The sequence below is a fragment of the Aquarana catesbeiana genome, linkage group LG03, assembly GCF_042186555.1.
Source record: "Aquarana catesbeiana isolate 2022-GZ linkage group LG03, ASM4218655v1, whole genome shotgun sequence".
Lineage (NCBI taxonomy): Eukaryota > Metazoa > Chordata > Amphibia > Anura > Ranidae > Aquarana > Aquarana catesbeiana.
In genome coordinates, this window is record NC_133326.1 from 676,532,077 (window position 1) to 676,545,647 (window position 13,571).

The 13,571-nt window shown below is 50.4% G+C and overlaps 25 non-coding genes across 25 annotated transcripts; all 25 read left to right on the plus strand.

The window, feature by feature from the left end:
- Positions 1 to 77: 77 nt before the first annotated feature.
- On the plus strand, positions 78 to 151 carry TRNAT-AGU (transfer RNA threonine (anticodon AGU)). The gene has a single exon. It is a non-coding gene; the product is annotated as a tRNA-Thr (tRNA).
- Positions 152 to 690: 539 nt separating this feature from the next.
- On the plus strand, positions 691 to 772 carry TRNAS-GCU (transfer RNA serine (anticodon GCU)). Its single transcript has one exon. It is a non-coding gene; the product is annotated as a tRNA-Ser (tRNA).
- Positions 773 to 1,440: 668 nt separating this feature from the next.
- On the plus strand, positions 1,441 to 1,514 carry TRNAT-AGU (transfer RNA threonine (anticodon AGU)). The gene has a single exon. It is a non-coding gene; the product is annotated as a tRNA-Thr (tRNA).
- Positions 1,515 to 2,053: 539 nt separating this feature from the next.
- On the plus strand, positions 2,054 to 2,135 carry TRNAS-GCU (transfer RNA serine (anticodon GCU)). The gene has a single exon. It is a non-coding gene; the product is annotated as a tRNA-Ser (tRNA).
- Positions 2,136 to 2,802: 667 nt separating this feature from the next.
- On the plus strand, positions 2,803 to 2,876 carry TRNAT-AGU (transfer RNA threonine (anticodon AGU)). Its single transcript has one exon. It is a non-coding gene; the product is annotated as a tRNA-Thr (tRNA).
- A 539-nt stretch (positions 2,877 to 3,415) lies between these two features.
- On the plus strand, positions 3,416 to 3,497 carry TRNAS-GCU (transfer RNA serine (anticodon GCU)). The gene has a single exon. It is a non-coding gene; the product is annotated as a tRNA-Ser (tRNA).
- Positions 3,498 to 3,930: 433 nt separating this feature from the next.
- Positions 3,931 to 4,004, plus strand: TRNAT-AGU (transfer RNA threonine (anticodon AGU)). The gene has a single exon. It is a non-coding gene; the product is annotated as a tRNA-Thr (tRNA).
- A 161-nt stretch (positions 4,005 to 4,165) lies between these two features.
- TRNAT-AGU (transfer RNA threonine (anticodon AGU)) lies at positions 4,166 to 4,239 on the plus strand. The gene has a single exon. It is a non-coding gene; the product is annotated as a tRNA-Thr (tRNA).
- Positions 4,240 to 4,778: 539 nt separating this feature from the next.
- On the plus strand, positions 4,779 to 4,860 carry TRNAS-GCU (transfer RNA serine (anticodon GCU)). The gene has a single exon. It is a non-coding gene; the product is annotated as a tRNA-Ser (tRNA).
- Positions 4,861 to 5,528: 668 nt separating this feature from the next.
- TRNAT-AGU (transfer RNA threonine (anticodon AGU)) lies at positions 5,529 to 5,602 on the plus strand. Its single transcript has one exon. It is a non-coding gene; the product is annotated as a tRNA-Thr (tRNA).
- A 539-nt stretch (positions 5,603 to 6,141) lies between these two features.
- TRNAS-GCU (transfer RNA serine (anticodon GCU)) lies at positions 6,142 to 6,223 on the plus strand. The gene has a single exon. It is a non-coding gene; the product is annotated as a tRNA-Ser (tRNA).
- A 433-nt stretch (positions 6,224 to 6,656) lies between these two features.
- On the plus strand, positions 6,657 to 6,730 carry TRNAT-AGU (transfer RNA threonine (anticodon AGU)). The gene has a single exon. It is a non-coding gene; the product is annotated as a tRNA-Thr (tRNA).
- A 161-nt stretch (positions 6,731 to 6,891) lies between these two features.
- TRNAT-AGU (transfer RNA threonine (anticodon AGU)) lies at positions 6,892 to 6,965 on the plus strand. The gene has a single exon. It is a non-coding gene; the product is annotated as a tRNA-Thr (tRNA).
- Positions 6,966 to 7,504: 539 nt separating this feature from the next.
- On the plus strand, positions 7,505 to 7,586 carry TRNAS-GCU (transfer RNA serine (anticodon GCU)). The gene has a single exon. It is a non-coding gene; the product is annotated as a tRNA-Ser (tRNA).
- Positions 7,587 to 8,019: 433 nt separating this feature from the next.
- TRNAT-AGU (transfer RNA threonine (anticodon AGU)) lies at positions 8,020 to 8,093 on the plus strand. The gene has a single exon. It is a non-coding gene; the product is annotated as a tRNA-Thr (tRNA).
- Positions 8,094 to 8,254: 161 nt separating this feature from the next.
- On the plus strand, positions 8,255 to 8,328 carry TRNAT-AGU (transfer RNA threonine (anticodon AGU)). The gene has a single exon. It is a non-coding gene; the product is annotated as a tRNA-Thr (tRNA).
- Positions 8,329 to 8,867: 539 nt separating this feature from the next.
- Positions 8,868 to 8,949, plus strand: TRNAS-GCU (transfer RNA serine (anticodon GCU)). The gene has a single exon. It is a non-coding gene; the product is annotated as a tRNA-Ser (tRNA).
- Positions 8,950 to 9,382: 433 nt separating this feature from the next.
- Positions 9,383 to 9,456, plus strand: TRNAT-AGU (transfer RNA threonine (anticodon AGU)). Its single transcript has one exon. It is a non-coding gene; the product is annotated as a tRNA-Thr (tRNA).
- Positions 9,457 to 9,617: 161 nt separating this feature from the next.
- On the plus strand, positions 9,618 to 9,691 carry TRNAT-AGU (transfer RNA threonine (anticodon AGU)). The gene has a single exon. It is a non-coding gene; the product is annotated as a tRNA-Thr (tRNA).
- Positions 9,692 to 10,230: 539 nt separating this feature from the next.
- Positions 10,231 to 10,312, plus strand: TRNAS-GCU (transfer RNA serine (anticodon GCU)). Its single transcript has one exon. It is a non-coding gene; the product is annotated as a tRNA-Ser (tRNA).
- A 433-nt stretch (positions 10,313 to 10,745) lies between these two features.
- TRNAT-AGU (transfer RNA threonine (anticodon AGU)) lies at positions 10,746 to 10,819 on the plus strand. The gene has a single exon. It is a non-coding gene; the product is annotated as a tRNA-Thr (tRNA).
- A 161-nt stretch (positions 10,820 to 10,980) lies between these two features.
- On the plus strand, positions 10,981 to 11,054 carry TRNAT-AGU (transfer RNA threonine (anticodon AGU)). Its single transcript has one exon. It is a non-coding gene; the product is annotated as a tRNA-Thr (tRNA).
- Positions 11,055 to 11,593: 539 nt separating this feature from the next.
- Positions 11,594 to 11,675, plus strand: TRNAS-GCU (transfer RNA serine (anticodon GCU)). The gene has a single exon. It is a non-coding gene; the product is annotated as a tRNA-Ser (tRNA).
- A 433-nt stretch (positions 11,676 to 12,108) lies between these two features.
- TRNAT-AGU (transfer RNA threonine (anticodon AGU)) lies at positions 12,109 to 12,182 on the plus strand. Its single transcript has one exon. It is a non-coding gene; the product is annotated as a tRNA-Thr (tRNA).
- Positions 12,183 to 12,343: 161 nt separating this feature from the next.
- On the plus strand, positions 12,344 to 12,417 carry TRNAT-AGU (transfer RNA threonine (anticodon AGU)). Its single transcript has one exon. It is a non-coding gene; the product is annotated as a tRNA-Thr (tRNA).
- Positions 12,418 to 13,571: the final 1,154 nt, after the last annotated feature.

A 13,571-nucleotide genomic window follows, 5' to 3' on the forward strand; every position in this document is an offset into this window, starting at 1 on the left:
TAACCCGGTGCTAGCCTGACGGAAGACCTTGCCTCCAAAGATTTGAAAAATTCTCACAAGGGGCTTGCCCCAAGTGAGGCGCTGTGGCTTAGTTGGTGAAAGCGCCTGTCTAGTAAACAGGAGATCCTGAGTTCAAATCTCAGCAGTGCCTGCCACGGAGTCCTTCCATTTATAACATTTTCAGTATTGCACGAGCTCCATGTCCCCCCTCAGTCTGCCAAGCGTGGTAGATTACCAACCCAGTGCTGGACTTCTGGAAGACCTTGCCTCCAACGACTTGAAAAATTCTCACTGAACATACCAGCCTATTAGGCTAAAGATCAGTCCTGGATGCCCTTTTGAATGCAGGGGACTTGGTCTTTGGAGGGAGCACGCCTTCCCATCAACATTCTGGAGCAGAGAACAATTCAGGCCTCCCTTCAATGTTGGATACCTCTTCTTCTGTGAGAACCGCAGATGGGAATCCAGTTGGACAGACAATGCCATGGGTGTGGCCTACGTCAATCACCAAGGGGGTCACCAAAGGTGGTACAGCTCAGAAGGAAGCATATTGCCCCAGGAGAACATGGTGCTCAGACATACTCAGACTCCTGCCAGATTCTCCGTGTGCCCTCCCAGATTGCCGGAATCTGGCTAAGCCCTTCTCAAAAACCACAGACAAGAAACTGCACAAGGTTCTAGATCACACATGACGAGGTGGCCGAGTGGTTAAGGCGATGGACTGCTAATCCATTGTGCTCTGCACGCATGGGTTCGAATCCCATCCTCGTCGGTAGTTTAGTTCATAATCCATGTAAATGTGCGTAACGTAAAGCATCTTATGGCACGATAGTCTTCAACACATTGAAAAAAAAAAAAAAAAAAAAAAGGACACAGTCACCCTAGACAATCAATCTACCTACATTCCGTGCCCCTTATCTTCGGCCCAATCCACAGCACTCACCTCTGCACTCAATCACCCCCATGCATGGCTCTCACCTCTGCACCCAGCCGCCCCCAACCAGAGCTCTTCACATCCCTGACCGGACATAGCTCCCGCTTTTGTTCTCCCCTCTGTCCACAGCTTTAACCTCTGTGCACTCCCCTTCCCCTTCACAGCTCCAGCTCCAGCTCCAGCCCCAGCCCCGGCATTCCTATTACACACAGCGCTCACTCCTGCACCCACTCTGCACTTGACTGGGTTGCAAAGGACTTGCCCCAAGTGAGGCGCTGTGGCTTAGTTGGTGAAAGCGCCTGTCTAGTAAACCGGAGATCCTGAGTTCAAATCTCAGCAGTGCCTGCCGTGGAGTCTTTCCATTTATAAAGTTTTCAGTTTTGCGCAAGCTTAATGGCACCCTTGAGTCTCCCAAGCGTGGTAGGTTTCTAACCCGGTGCTAGCCTGACGGAAGACCTTGCCTCCAAAGATTTGAAAAATTCTCACAAGGGGCTTGCCCCAAGTGAGGCGCTGTGGCTTAGTTGGTGAAAGCGCCTGTCTAGTAAACAGGAGATCCTGAGTTCAAATCTCAGCAGTGCCTGCCACGGAGTCCTTCCATTTATAACATTTTCAGTATTGCACGAGCTCCATGTCCCCCCTCAGTCTGCCAAGCGTGGTAGATTACCAACCCAGTGCTGGACTTCTGGAAGACCTTGCCTCCAACGACTTGAAAAATTCTCACTGAACATACCAGCCTATTAGGCTAAAGATCAGTCCTGGATGCCCTTTTGAATGCAGGGGACTTGGTCTTTGGAGGGAGCACGCCTTCCCATCAACATTCTGGAGCAGAGAACAATTCAGGCCTCCCTTCAATGTTGGATACCTCTTCTTCTGTGAGAACCGCAGATGGGAATCCAGTTGGACAGACAATGCCATGGGTGTGGCCTACGTCAATCACCAAGGGGGTCACCAAAGGTGGTACAGCTCAGAAGGAAGCATATTGCCCCAGGAGAACATGGTGCTCAGACATACTCAGACTCCTGCCAGATTCTCCGTGTGCCCTCCCAGATTGCCGGAATCTGGCTAAGCCCTTCTCAAAAACCACAGACAAGAAACTGCACAAGGTTCTAGATCACACATGACGAGGTGGCCGAGTGGTTAAGGCGATGGACTGCTAATCCATTGTGCTCTGCACGCATGGGTTCGAATCCCATCCTCGTCGGTAGTTTAGTTCATAATCCATGTAAATGTGCGTAACGTAAAGCATCTTATGGCACGATAGTCTTCAACACATTGAAAAAAAAAAAAAAAAAAAAAGGACACAGTCACCCTAGACAATCAATCTACCTACATTCCGTGCCCCTTATCTTCGGCCCAATCCACAGCACTCACCTCTGCACTCAATCACCCCCATGCATGGCTCTCACCTCTGCACCCAGCCGCCCCCAACCAGAGCTCTTCACATCCCTGACCGGACATAGCTCCCGCTTTTGTTCTCCCCTCTGTCCACAGCTTTAACCTCTGTGCACTCCCCTTCCCCTTCACAGCTCCAGCTCCAGCTCCAGCCCCAGCCCCGGCATTCCTATTACACACAGCGCTCACTCCTGCACCCACTCTGCACTTGACTGGGTTGCAAAGGACTTGCCCCAAGTGAGGCGCTGTGGCTTAGTTGGTGAAAGCGCCTGTCTAGTAAACCGGAGATCCTGAGTTCAAATCTCAGCAGTGCCTGCCGTGGAGTCTTTCCATTTATAAAGTTTTCAGTTTTGCGCAAGCTTAATGGCACCCTTGAGTCTCCCAAGCGTGGTAGGTTTCTAACCCGGTGCTAGCCTGACGGAAGACCTTGCCTCCAAAGATTTGAAAAATTCTCACAAGGGGCTTGCCCCAAGTGAGGCGCTGTGGCTTAGTTGGTGAAAGCGCCTGTCTAGTAAACAGGAGATCCTGAGTTCAAATCTCAGCAGTGCCTGCCACGGAGTCCTTCCATTTATAACATTTTCAGTATTGCACGAGCTCCATGTCCCCCCTCAGTCTGCCAAGCGTGGTAGATTACCAACCCAGTGCTGGACTTCTGGAAGACCTTGCCTCCAACGACTTGAAAAATTCTCACTGAACATACCAGCCTATTAGGCTAAAGATCAGTCCTGGATGCCCTTTTGAATGCAGGGGACTTGGTCTTTGGAGGGAGCACGCCTTCCCATCAACATTCTGGAGCAGAGAACAATTCAGGCCTCCCTTCAATGTTGGATACCTCTTCTTCTGTGAGAACCGCAGATGGGAATCCAGTTGGACAGACAATGCCATGGGTGTGGCCTACGTCAATCACCAAGGGGGTCACCAAAGGTGGTACAGCTCAGAAGGAAGCATATTGCCCCAGGAGAACATGGTGCTCAGACATACTCAGACTCCTGCCAGATTCTCCGTGTGCCCTCCCAGATTGCCGGAATCTGGCTAAGCCCTTCTCAAAAACCACAGACAAGAAACTGCACAAGGTTCTAGATCACACATGACGAGGTGGCCGAGTGGTTAAGGCGATGGACTGCTAATCCATTGTGCTCTGCACGCATGGGTTCGAATCCCATCCTCGTCGGTAGTTTAGTTCATAATCCATGTAGATGTGCGTAACGTAAAGCATCTTATGGCACGATAGTCTTCAACACATTGAAAAAAAAAAAAAAAAAAAAAAGGACACAGTCACCCTAGACAATCAATCTACCTACATTCCGTGCCCCTTATCTTCGGCCCAATCCACAGCACTCACCTCTGCACTCAATCACCCCCATGCATGGCTCTCACCTCTGCACCCAGCCGCCCCCAACCAGAGCTCTTCACATCCCTGACCGGACATAGCTCCCGCTTTTGTTCTCCCCTCTGTCCACAGCTTTAACCTCTGTGCACTCCCCTTCCCCTTCACAGCTCCAGCTCCAGCTCCAGCCCCAGCCCCGGCATTCCTATTACACACAGCGCTCACTCCTGCACCCACTCTGCACTTGACTGGGTTGCAAAGGACTTGCCCCAAGTGAGGCGCTGTGGCTTAGTTGGTGAAAGCGCCTGTCTAGTAAACAGGAGATCCTGAGTTCAAATCTCAGCAGTGCCTGCCGTGGAGTCTTTCCATTTATAAAGTTTTCAGTTTTGCGCAAGCTTAATGGCACCCTTGAGTCTCCCAAGCGTGGTAGGTTTCTAACCCGGTGCTAGCCTGACGGAAGACCTTGCCTCCAAAGATTTGAAAAATTCTCACAAGGGGCTTGCCCCAAGTGAGGCGCTGTGGCTTAGTTGGTGAAAGCGCCTGTCTAGTAAACAGGAGATCCTGAGTTCAAATCTCAGCAGTGCCTGCCACGGAGTCCTTCCATTTATAACATTTTCAGTATTGCACGAGCTCCATGTCCCCCCTCAGTCTGCCAAGCGTGGTAGATTACCAACCCAGTGCTGGACTTCTGGAAGACCTTGCCTCCAACGACTTGAAAAATTCTCACTGAACATACCAGCCTATTAGGCTAAAGATCAGTCCTGGATGCCCTTTTGAATGCAGGGGACTTGGTCTTTGGAGGGAGCACGCCTTCCCATCAACATTCTGGAGCAGAGAACAATTCAGGCCTCCCTTCAATGTTGGATACCTCTTCTTCTGTGAGAACCGCAGATGGGAATCCAGTTGGACAGACAATGCCATGGGTGTGGCCTACGTCAATCACCAAGGGGGTCACCAAAGGTGGTACAGCTCAGAAGGAAGCATATTGCCCCAGGAGAACATGGTGCTCAGACATACTCAGACTCCTGCCAGATTCTCCGTGTGCCCTCCCAGATTGCCGGAATCTGGCTAAGCCCTTCTCAAAAACCACAGACAAGAAACTGCACAAGGTTCTAGATCACACATGACGAGGTGGCCGAGTGGTTAAGGCGATGGACTGCTAATCCATTGTGCTCTGCACGCATGGGTTCGAATCCCATCCTCGTCGGTAGTTTAGTTCATAATCCATGTAAATGTGCGTAACGTAAAGCATCTTATGGCACGATAGTCTTCAACACATTGAAAAAAAAAAAAAAAAAAAAAAGGACACAGTCACCCTAGACAATCAATCTACCTACATTCCGTGCCCCTTATCTTCGGCCCAATCCACAGCACTCACCTCTGCACTCAATCACCCCCATGCATGGCTCTCACCTCTGCACCCAGCCGCCCCCAACCAGAGCTCTTCACATCCCTGACCGGACATAGCTCCCGCTTTTGTTCTCCCCTCTGTCCACAGCTTTAACCTCTGTGCACTCCCCTTCCCCTTCACAGCTCCAGCTCCAGCTCCAGCCCCAGCCCCGGCATTCCTATTACACACAGCGCTCACTCCTGCACCCACTCTGCACTTGACTGGGTTGCAAAGGACTTGCCCCAAGTGAGGCGCTGTGGTTTAGTTGGTGAAAGCGCCTGTCTAGTAAACAGGAGATCCTGAGTTCAAATCTCAGCAGTGCCTGCCGTGGAGTCTTTCCATTTATAAAGTTTTCAGTTTTGCGCAAGCTTAATGGCACCCTTGAGTCTCCCAAGCGTGGTAGGTTTCTAACCCGGTGCTAGCCTGACGGAAGACCTTGCCTCCAAAGATTTGAAAAATTCTCACAAGGGGCTTGCCCCAAGTGAGGCGCTGTGGCTTAGTTGGTGAAAGCGCCTGTCTAGTAAACAGGAGATCCTGAGTTCAAATCTCAGCAGTGCCTGCCACGGAGTCCTTCCATTTATAACATTTTCAGTATTGCACGAGCTCCATGTCCCCCCTCAGTCTGCCAAGCGTGGTAGATTACCAACCCAGTGCTGGACTTCTGGAAGACCTTGCCTCCAACGACTTGAAAAATTCTCACTGAACATACCAGCCTATTAGGCTAAAGATCAGTCCTGGATGCCCTTTTGAATGCAGGGGACTTGGTCTTTGGAGGGAGCACGCCTTCCCATCAACATTCTGGAGCAGAGAACAATTCAGGCCTCCCTTCAATGTTGGATACCTCTTCTTCTGTGAGAACCGCAGATGGGAATCCAGTTGGACAGACAATGCCATGGGTGTGGCCTACGTCAATCACCAAGGGGGTCACCAAAGGTGGTACAGCTCAGAAGGAAGCATATTGCCCCAGGAGAACATGGTGCTCAGACATACTCAGACTCCTGCCAGATTCTCCGTGTGCCCTCCCAGATTGCCGGAATCTGGCTAAGCCCTTCTCAAAAACCACAGACAAGAAACTGCACAAGGTTCTAGATCACACATGACGAGGTGGCCGAGTGGTTAAGGCGATGGACTGCTAATCCATTGTGCTCTGCACGCATGGGTTCGAATCCCATCCTCGTCGGTAGTTTAGTTCATAATCCATGTAGATGTGCGTAACGTAAAGCATCTTATGGCACGATAGTCTTCAACACATTGAAAAAAAAAAAAAAAAAAAAAAGGACACAGTCACCCTAGACAATCAATCTACCTACATTCCGTGCCCCTTATCTTCGGCCCAATCCACAGCACTCACCTCTGCACTCAATCACCCCCATGCATGGCTCTCACCTCTGCACCCAGCCGCCCCCAACCAGAGCTCTTCACATCCCTGACCGGACATAGCTCCCGCTTTTGTTCTCCCCTCTGTCCACAGCTTTAACCTCTGTGCACTCCCCTTCCCCTTCACAGCTCCAGCTCCAGCTCCAGCCCCAGCCCCGGCATTCCTATTACACACAGCGCTCACTCCTGCACCCACTCTGCACTTGACTGGGTTGCAAAGGACTTGCCCCAAGTGAGGCGCTGTGGCTTAGTTGGTGAAAGCGCCTGTCTAGTAAACAGGAGATCCTGAGTTCAAATCTCAGCAGTGCCTGCCGTGGAGTCTTTCCATTTATAAAGTTTTCAGTTTTGCGCAAGCTTAATGGCACCCTTGAGTCTCCCAAGCGTGGTAGGTTTCTAACCCGGTGCTAGCCTGACGGAAGACCTTGCCTCCAAAGATTTGAAAAATTCTCACAAGGGGCTTGCCCCAAGTGAGGCGCTGTGGCTTAGTTGGTGAAAGCGCCTGTCTAGTAAACAGGAGATCCTGAGTTCAAATCTCAGCAGTGCCTGCCACGGAGTCCTTCCATTTATAACATTTTCAGTATTGCACGAGCTCCATGTCCCCCCTCAGTCTGCCAAGCGTGGTAGATTACCAACCCAGTGCTGGACTTCTGGAAGACCTTGCCTCCAACGACTTGAAAAATTCTCACTGAACATACCAGCCTATTAGGCTAAAGATCAGTCCTGGATGCCCTTTTGAATGCAGGGGACTTGGTCTTTGGAGGGAGCACGCCTTCCCATCAACATTCTGGAGCAGAGAACAATTCAGGCCTCCCTTCAATGTTGGATACCTCTTCTTCTGTGAGAACCGCAGATGGGAATCCAGTTGGACAGACAATGCCATGGGTGTGGCCTACGTCAATCACCAAGGGGGTCACCAAAGGTGGTACAGCTCAGAAGGAAGCATATTGCCCCAGGAGAACATGGTGCTCAGACATACTCAGACTCCTGCCAGATTCTCCGTGTGCCCTCCCAGATTGCCGGAATCTGGCTAAGCCCTTCTCAAAAACCACAGACAAGAAACTGCACAAGGTTCTAGATCACACATGACGAGGTGGCCGAGTGGTTAAGGCGATGGACTGCTAATCCATTGTGCTCTGCACGCATGGGTTCGAATCCCATCCTCGTCGGTAGTTTAGTTCATAATCCATGTAAATGTGCGTAACGTAAAGCATCTTATGGCACGATAGTCTTCAACACATTGAAAAAAAAAAAAAAAAAAAAAAGGACACAGTCACCCTAGACAATCAATCTACCTACATTCCGTGCCCCTTATCTTCGGCCCAATCCACAGCACTCACCTCTGCACTCAATCACCCCCATGCATGGCTCTCACCTCTGCACCCAGCCGCCCCCAACCAGAGCTCTTCACATCCCTGACCGGACATAGCTCCCGCTTTTGTTCTCCCCTCTGTCCACAGCTTTAACCTCTGTGCACTCCCCTTCCCCTTCACAGCTCCAGCTCCAGCTCCAGCCCCAGCCCCGGCATTCCTATTACACACAGCGCTCACTCCTGCACCCACTCTGCACTTGACTGGGTTGCAAAGGACTTGCCCCAAGTGAGGCGCTGTGGCTTAGTTGGTGAAAGCGCCTGTCTAGTAAACAGGAGATCCTGAGTTCAAATCTCAGCAGTGCCTGCCGTGGAGTCTTTCCATTTATAAAGTTTTCAGTTTTGCGCAAGCTTAATGGCACCCTTGAGTCTCCCAAGCGTGGTAGGTTTCTAACCCGGTGCTAGCCTGACGGAAGACCTTGCCTCCAAAGATTTGAAAAATTCTCACAAGGGGCTTGCCCCAAGTGAGGCGCTGTGGCTTAGTTGGTGAAAGCGCCTGTCTAGTAAACAGGAGATCCTGAGTTCAAATCTCAGCAGTGCCTGCCACGGAGTCCTTCCATTTATAACATTTTCAGTATTGCACGAGCTCCATGTCCCCCCTCAGTCTGCCAAGCGTGGTAGATTACCAACCCAGTGCTGGACTTCTGGAAGACCTTGCCTCCAACGACTTGAAAAATTCTCACTGAACATACCAGCCTATTAGGCTAAAGATCAGTCCTGGATGCCCTTTTGAATGCAGGGGACTTGGTCTTTGGAGGGAGCACGCCTTCCCATCAACATTCTGGAGCAGAGAACAATTCAGGCCTCCCTTCAATGTTGGATACCTCTTCTTCTGTGAGAACCGCAGATGGGAATCCAGTTGGACAGACAATGCCATGGGTGTGGCCTACGTCAATCACCAAGGGGGTCACCAAAGGTGGTACAGCTCAGAAGGAAGCATATTGCCCCAGGAGAACATGGTGCTCAGACATACTCAGACTCCTGCCAGATTCTCCGTGTGCCCTCCCAGATTGCCGGAATCTGGCTAAGCCCTTCTCAAAAACCACAGACAAGAAACTGCACAAGGTTCTAGATCACACATGACGAGGTGGCCGAGTGGTTAAGGCGATGGACTGCTAATCCATTGTGCTCTGCACGCATGGGTTCGAATCCCATCCTCGTCGGTAGTTTAGTTCATAATCCATGTAGATGTGCGTAACGTAAAGCATCTTATGGCACGATAGTCTTCAACACATTGAAAAAAAAAAAAAAAAAAAAAAGGACACAGTCACCCTAGACAATCAATCTACCTACATTCCGTGCCCCTTATCTTCGGCCCAATCCACAGCACTCACCTCTGCACTCAATCACCCCCATGCATGGCTCTCACCTCTGCACCCAGCCGCCCCCAACCAGAGCTCTTCACATCCCTGACCGGACATAGCTCCCGCTTTTGTTCTCCCCTCTGTCCACAGCTTTAACCTCTGTGCACTCCCCTTCCCCTTCACAGCTCCAGCTCCAGCTCCAGCCCCAGCCCCGGCATTCCTATTACACACAGCGCTCACTCCTGCACCCACTCTGCACTTGACTGGGTTGCAAAGGACTTGCCCCAAGTGAGGCGCTGTGGCTTAGTTGGTGAAAGCGCCTGTCTAGTAAACAGGAGATCCTGAGTTCAAATCTCAGCAGTGCCTGCCGTGGAGTCTTTCCATTTATAAAGTTTTCAGTTTTGCGCAAGCTTAATGGCACCCTTGAGTCTCCCAAGCGTGGTAGGTTTCTAACCCGGTGCTAGCCTGACGGAAGACCTTGCCTCCAAAGATTTGAAAAATTCTCACAAGGGGCTTGCCCCAAGTGAGGCGCTGTGGCTTAGTTGGTGAAAGCGCCTGTCTAGTAAACAGGAGATCCTGAGTTCAAATCTCAGCAGTGCCTGCCACGGAGTCCTTCCATTTATAACATTTTCAGTATTGCACGAGCTCCATGTCCCCCCTCAGTCTGCCAAGCGTGGTAGATTACCAACCCAGTGCTGGACTTCTGGAAGACCTTGCCTCCAACGACTTGAAAAATTCTCACTGAACATACCAGCCTATTAGGCTAAAGATCAGTCCTGGATGCCCTTTTGAATGCAGGGGACTTGGTCTTTGGAGGGAGCACGCCTTCCCATCAACATTCTGGAGCAGAGAACAATTCAGGCCTCCCTTCAATGTTGGATACCTCTTCTTCTGTGAGAACCGCAGATGGGAATCCAGTTGGACAGACAATGCCATGGGTGTGGCCTACGTCAATCACCAAGGGGGTCACCAAAGGTGGTACAGCTCAGAAGGAAGCATATTGCCCCAGGAGAACATGGTGCTCAGACATACTCAGACTCCTGCCAGATTCTCCGTGTGCCCTCCCAGATTGCCGGAATCTGGCTAAGCCCTTCTCAAAAACCACAGACAAGAAACTGCACAAGGTTCTAGATCACACATGACGAGGTGGCCGAGTGGTTAAGGCGATGGACTGCTAATCCATTGTGCTCTGCACGCATGGGTTCGAATCCCATCCTCGTCGGTAGTTTAGTTCATAATCCATGTAAATGTGCGTAACGTAAAGCATCTTATGGCACGATAGTCTTCAACACATTGAAAAAAAAAAAAAAAAAAAAAAGGACACAGTCACCCTAGACAATCAATCTACCTACATTCCGTGCCCCTTATCTTCGGCCCAATCCACAGCACTCACCTCTGCACTCAATCACCCCCATGCATGGCTCTCACCTCTGCACCCAGCCGCCCCCAACCAGAGCTCTTCACATCCCTGACCGGACATAGCTCCCGCTTTTGTTCTCCCCTCTGTCCACAGCTTTAACCTCTGTGCACTCCCCTTCCCCTTCACAGCTCCAGCTCCAGCTCCAGCCCCAGCCCCGGCATTCCTATTACACACAGCGCTCACTCCTGCACCCACTCTGCACTTGACTGGGTTGCAAAGGACTTGCCCCAAGTGAGGCGCTGTGGCTTAGTTGGTGAAAGCGCCTGTCTAGTAAACAGGAGATCCTGAGTTCAAATCTCAGCAGTGCCTGCCGTGGAGTCTTTCCATTTATAAAGTTTTCAGTTTTGCGCAAGCTTAATGGCACCCTTGAGTCTCCCAAGCGTGGTAGGTTTCTAACCCGGTGCTAGCCTGACGGAAGACCTTGCCTCCAAAGATTTGAAAAATTCTCACAAGGGGCTTGCCCCAAGTGAGGCGCTGTGGCTTAGTTGGTGAAAGCGCCTGTCTAGTAAACAGGAGATCCTGAGTTCAAATCTCAGCAGTGCCTGCCACGGAGTCCTTCCATTTATAACATTTTCAGTATTGCACGAGCTCCATGTCCCCCCTCAGTCTGCCAAGCGTGGTAGATTACCAACCCAGTGCTGGACTTCTGGAAGACCTTGCCTCCAACGACTTGAAAAATTCTCACTGAACATACCAGCCTATTAGGCTAAAGATCAGTCCTGGATGCCCTTTTGAATGCAGGGGACTTGGTCTTTGGAGGGAGCACGCCTTCCCATCAACATTCTGGAGCAGAGAACAATTCAGGCCTCCCTTCAATGTTGGATACCTCTTCTTCTGTGAGAACCGCAGATGGGAATCCAGTTGGACAGACAATGCCATGGGTGTGGCCTACGTCAATCACCAAGGGGGTCACCAAAGGTGGTACAGCTCAGAAGGAAGCATATTGCCCCAGGAGAACATGGTGCTCAGACATACTCAGACTCCTGCCAGATTCTCCGTGTGCCCTCCCAGATTGCCGGAATCTGGCTAAGCCCTTCTCAAAAACCACAGACAAGAAACTGCACAAGGTTCTAGATCACACATGACGAGGTGGCCGAGTGGTTAAGGCGATGGACTGCTAATCCATTGTGCTCTGCACGCATGGGTTCGAATCCCATCCTCGTCGGTAGTTTAGTTCATAATCCATGTAAATGTGCGTAACGTAAAGCATCTTATGGCACGATAGTCTTCAACACATTGAAAAAAAAAAAAAAAAAAAAAAGGACACAGTCACCCTAGACAATCAATCTACCTACATTCCGTGCCCCTTATCTTCGGCCCAATCCACAGCACTCACCTCTGCACTCAATCACCCCCATGCATGGCTCTCACCTCTGCACCCAGCCGCCCCCAACCAGAGCTCTTCACATCCCTGACCGGACATAGCTCCCGCTTTTGTTCTCCCCTCTGTCCACAGCTTTAACCTCTGTGCACTCCCCTTCCCCTTCACAGCTCCAGCTCCAGCTCCAGCCCCAGCCCCGGCATTCCTATTACACACAGCGCTCACTCCTGCACCCACTCTGCACTTGACTGGGTTGCAAAGGACTTGCCCCAAGTGAGGCGCTGTGGCTTAGTTGGTGAAAGCGCCTGTCTAGTAAACAGGAGATCCTGAGTTCAAATCTCAGCAGTGCCTGCCGTGGAGTCTTTCCATTTATAAAGTTTTCAGTTTTGCGCAAGCTTAATGGCACCCTTGAGTCTCCCAAGCGTGGTAGGTTTCTAACCCGGTGCTAGCCTGACGGAAGACCTTGCCTCCAAAGATTTGAAAAATTCTCACAAGGGGCTTGCCCCAAGTGAGGCGCTGTGGCTTAGTTGGTGAAAGCGCCTGTCTAGTAAACAGGAGATCCTGAGTTCAAATCTCAGCAGTGCCTGCCACGGAGTCCTTCCATTTATAACATTTTCAGTATTGCACGAGCTCCATGTCCCCCCTCAGTCTGCCAAGCGTGGTAGATTACCAACCCAGTGCTGGACTTCTGGAAGACCTTGCCTCCAACGACTTGAAAAATTCTCACTGAACATACCAGCCTATTAGGCTAAAGATCAGTCCTGGATGCCCTTTTGAATGCAGGGGACTTGGTCTTTGGAGGGAGCACGCCTTCCCATCAACATTCTGGAGCAGAGAACAATTCAGGCCTCCCTTCAATGTTGGATACCTCTTCTTCTGTGAGAACCGCAGATGGGAATCCAGTTGGACAGACAATGCCATGGGTGTGGCCTACGTCAATCACCAAGGGGGTCACCAAAGGTGGTACAGCTCAGAAGGAAGCATATTGCCCCAGGAGAACATGGTGCTCAGACATACTCAGACTCCTGCCAGATTCTCCGTGTGCCCTCCCAGATTGCCGGAATCTGGCTAAGCCCTTCTCAAAAACCACAGACAAGAAACTGCACAAGGTTCTAGATCACACATGACAAGGTGGCCCGAGTGGTCTATTTTATAATCTATTTAATTTAATCTATATAATCTATTTTATAACCATAATTTCCTCAAATTATATATGCAGTGAATGGGGTATGTGTTTATGGAATGACTGTATGATATATATGTTATTTCTCACATTTCCTCCATGATATAAAAAAAGATACTTCTTAGATTTTTTGGAGGATATGGCTATCAACTTAGAGGGAGGGATCGGGGTGGCAAAATATGAAATCTAAGCTGGGCAGGGCTGGCTCCAGAATTTTTTTTAGGGTGTTATGGTGGTGCTTGAGGATAAAATGAGGAAGATAAAGCGGCGCGCGAAGCGCGCCGCTGCTTCCGCGCACATGTGGGCGTGGCCTAAAAGTGGGCGTGGTCCGCAATTGGGCGTGGTCAGCAAGTGGAGGTTTTTTCATGTCGTACATTGTTGATCAGTATGTCCTGGCTTGCATCTGTATAGCCATTAAAAGTCAAATCATATAGCACAACCCTACACTTCCTTTATACAATTCTACAAATGGACTTAAAAGTGCAATGGTAAAACCTACATGAATAGCCAGTGCAAATTAAGTAATGTATTGCAATATAGTAGCGATGGTGTCACCT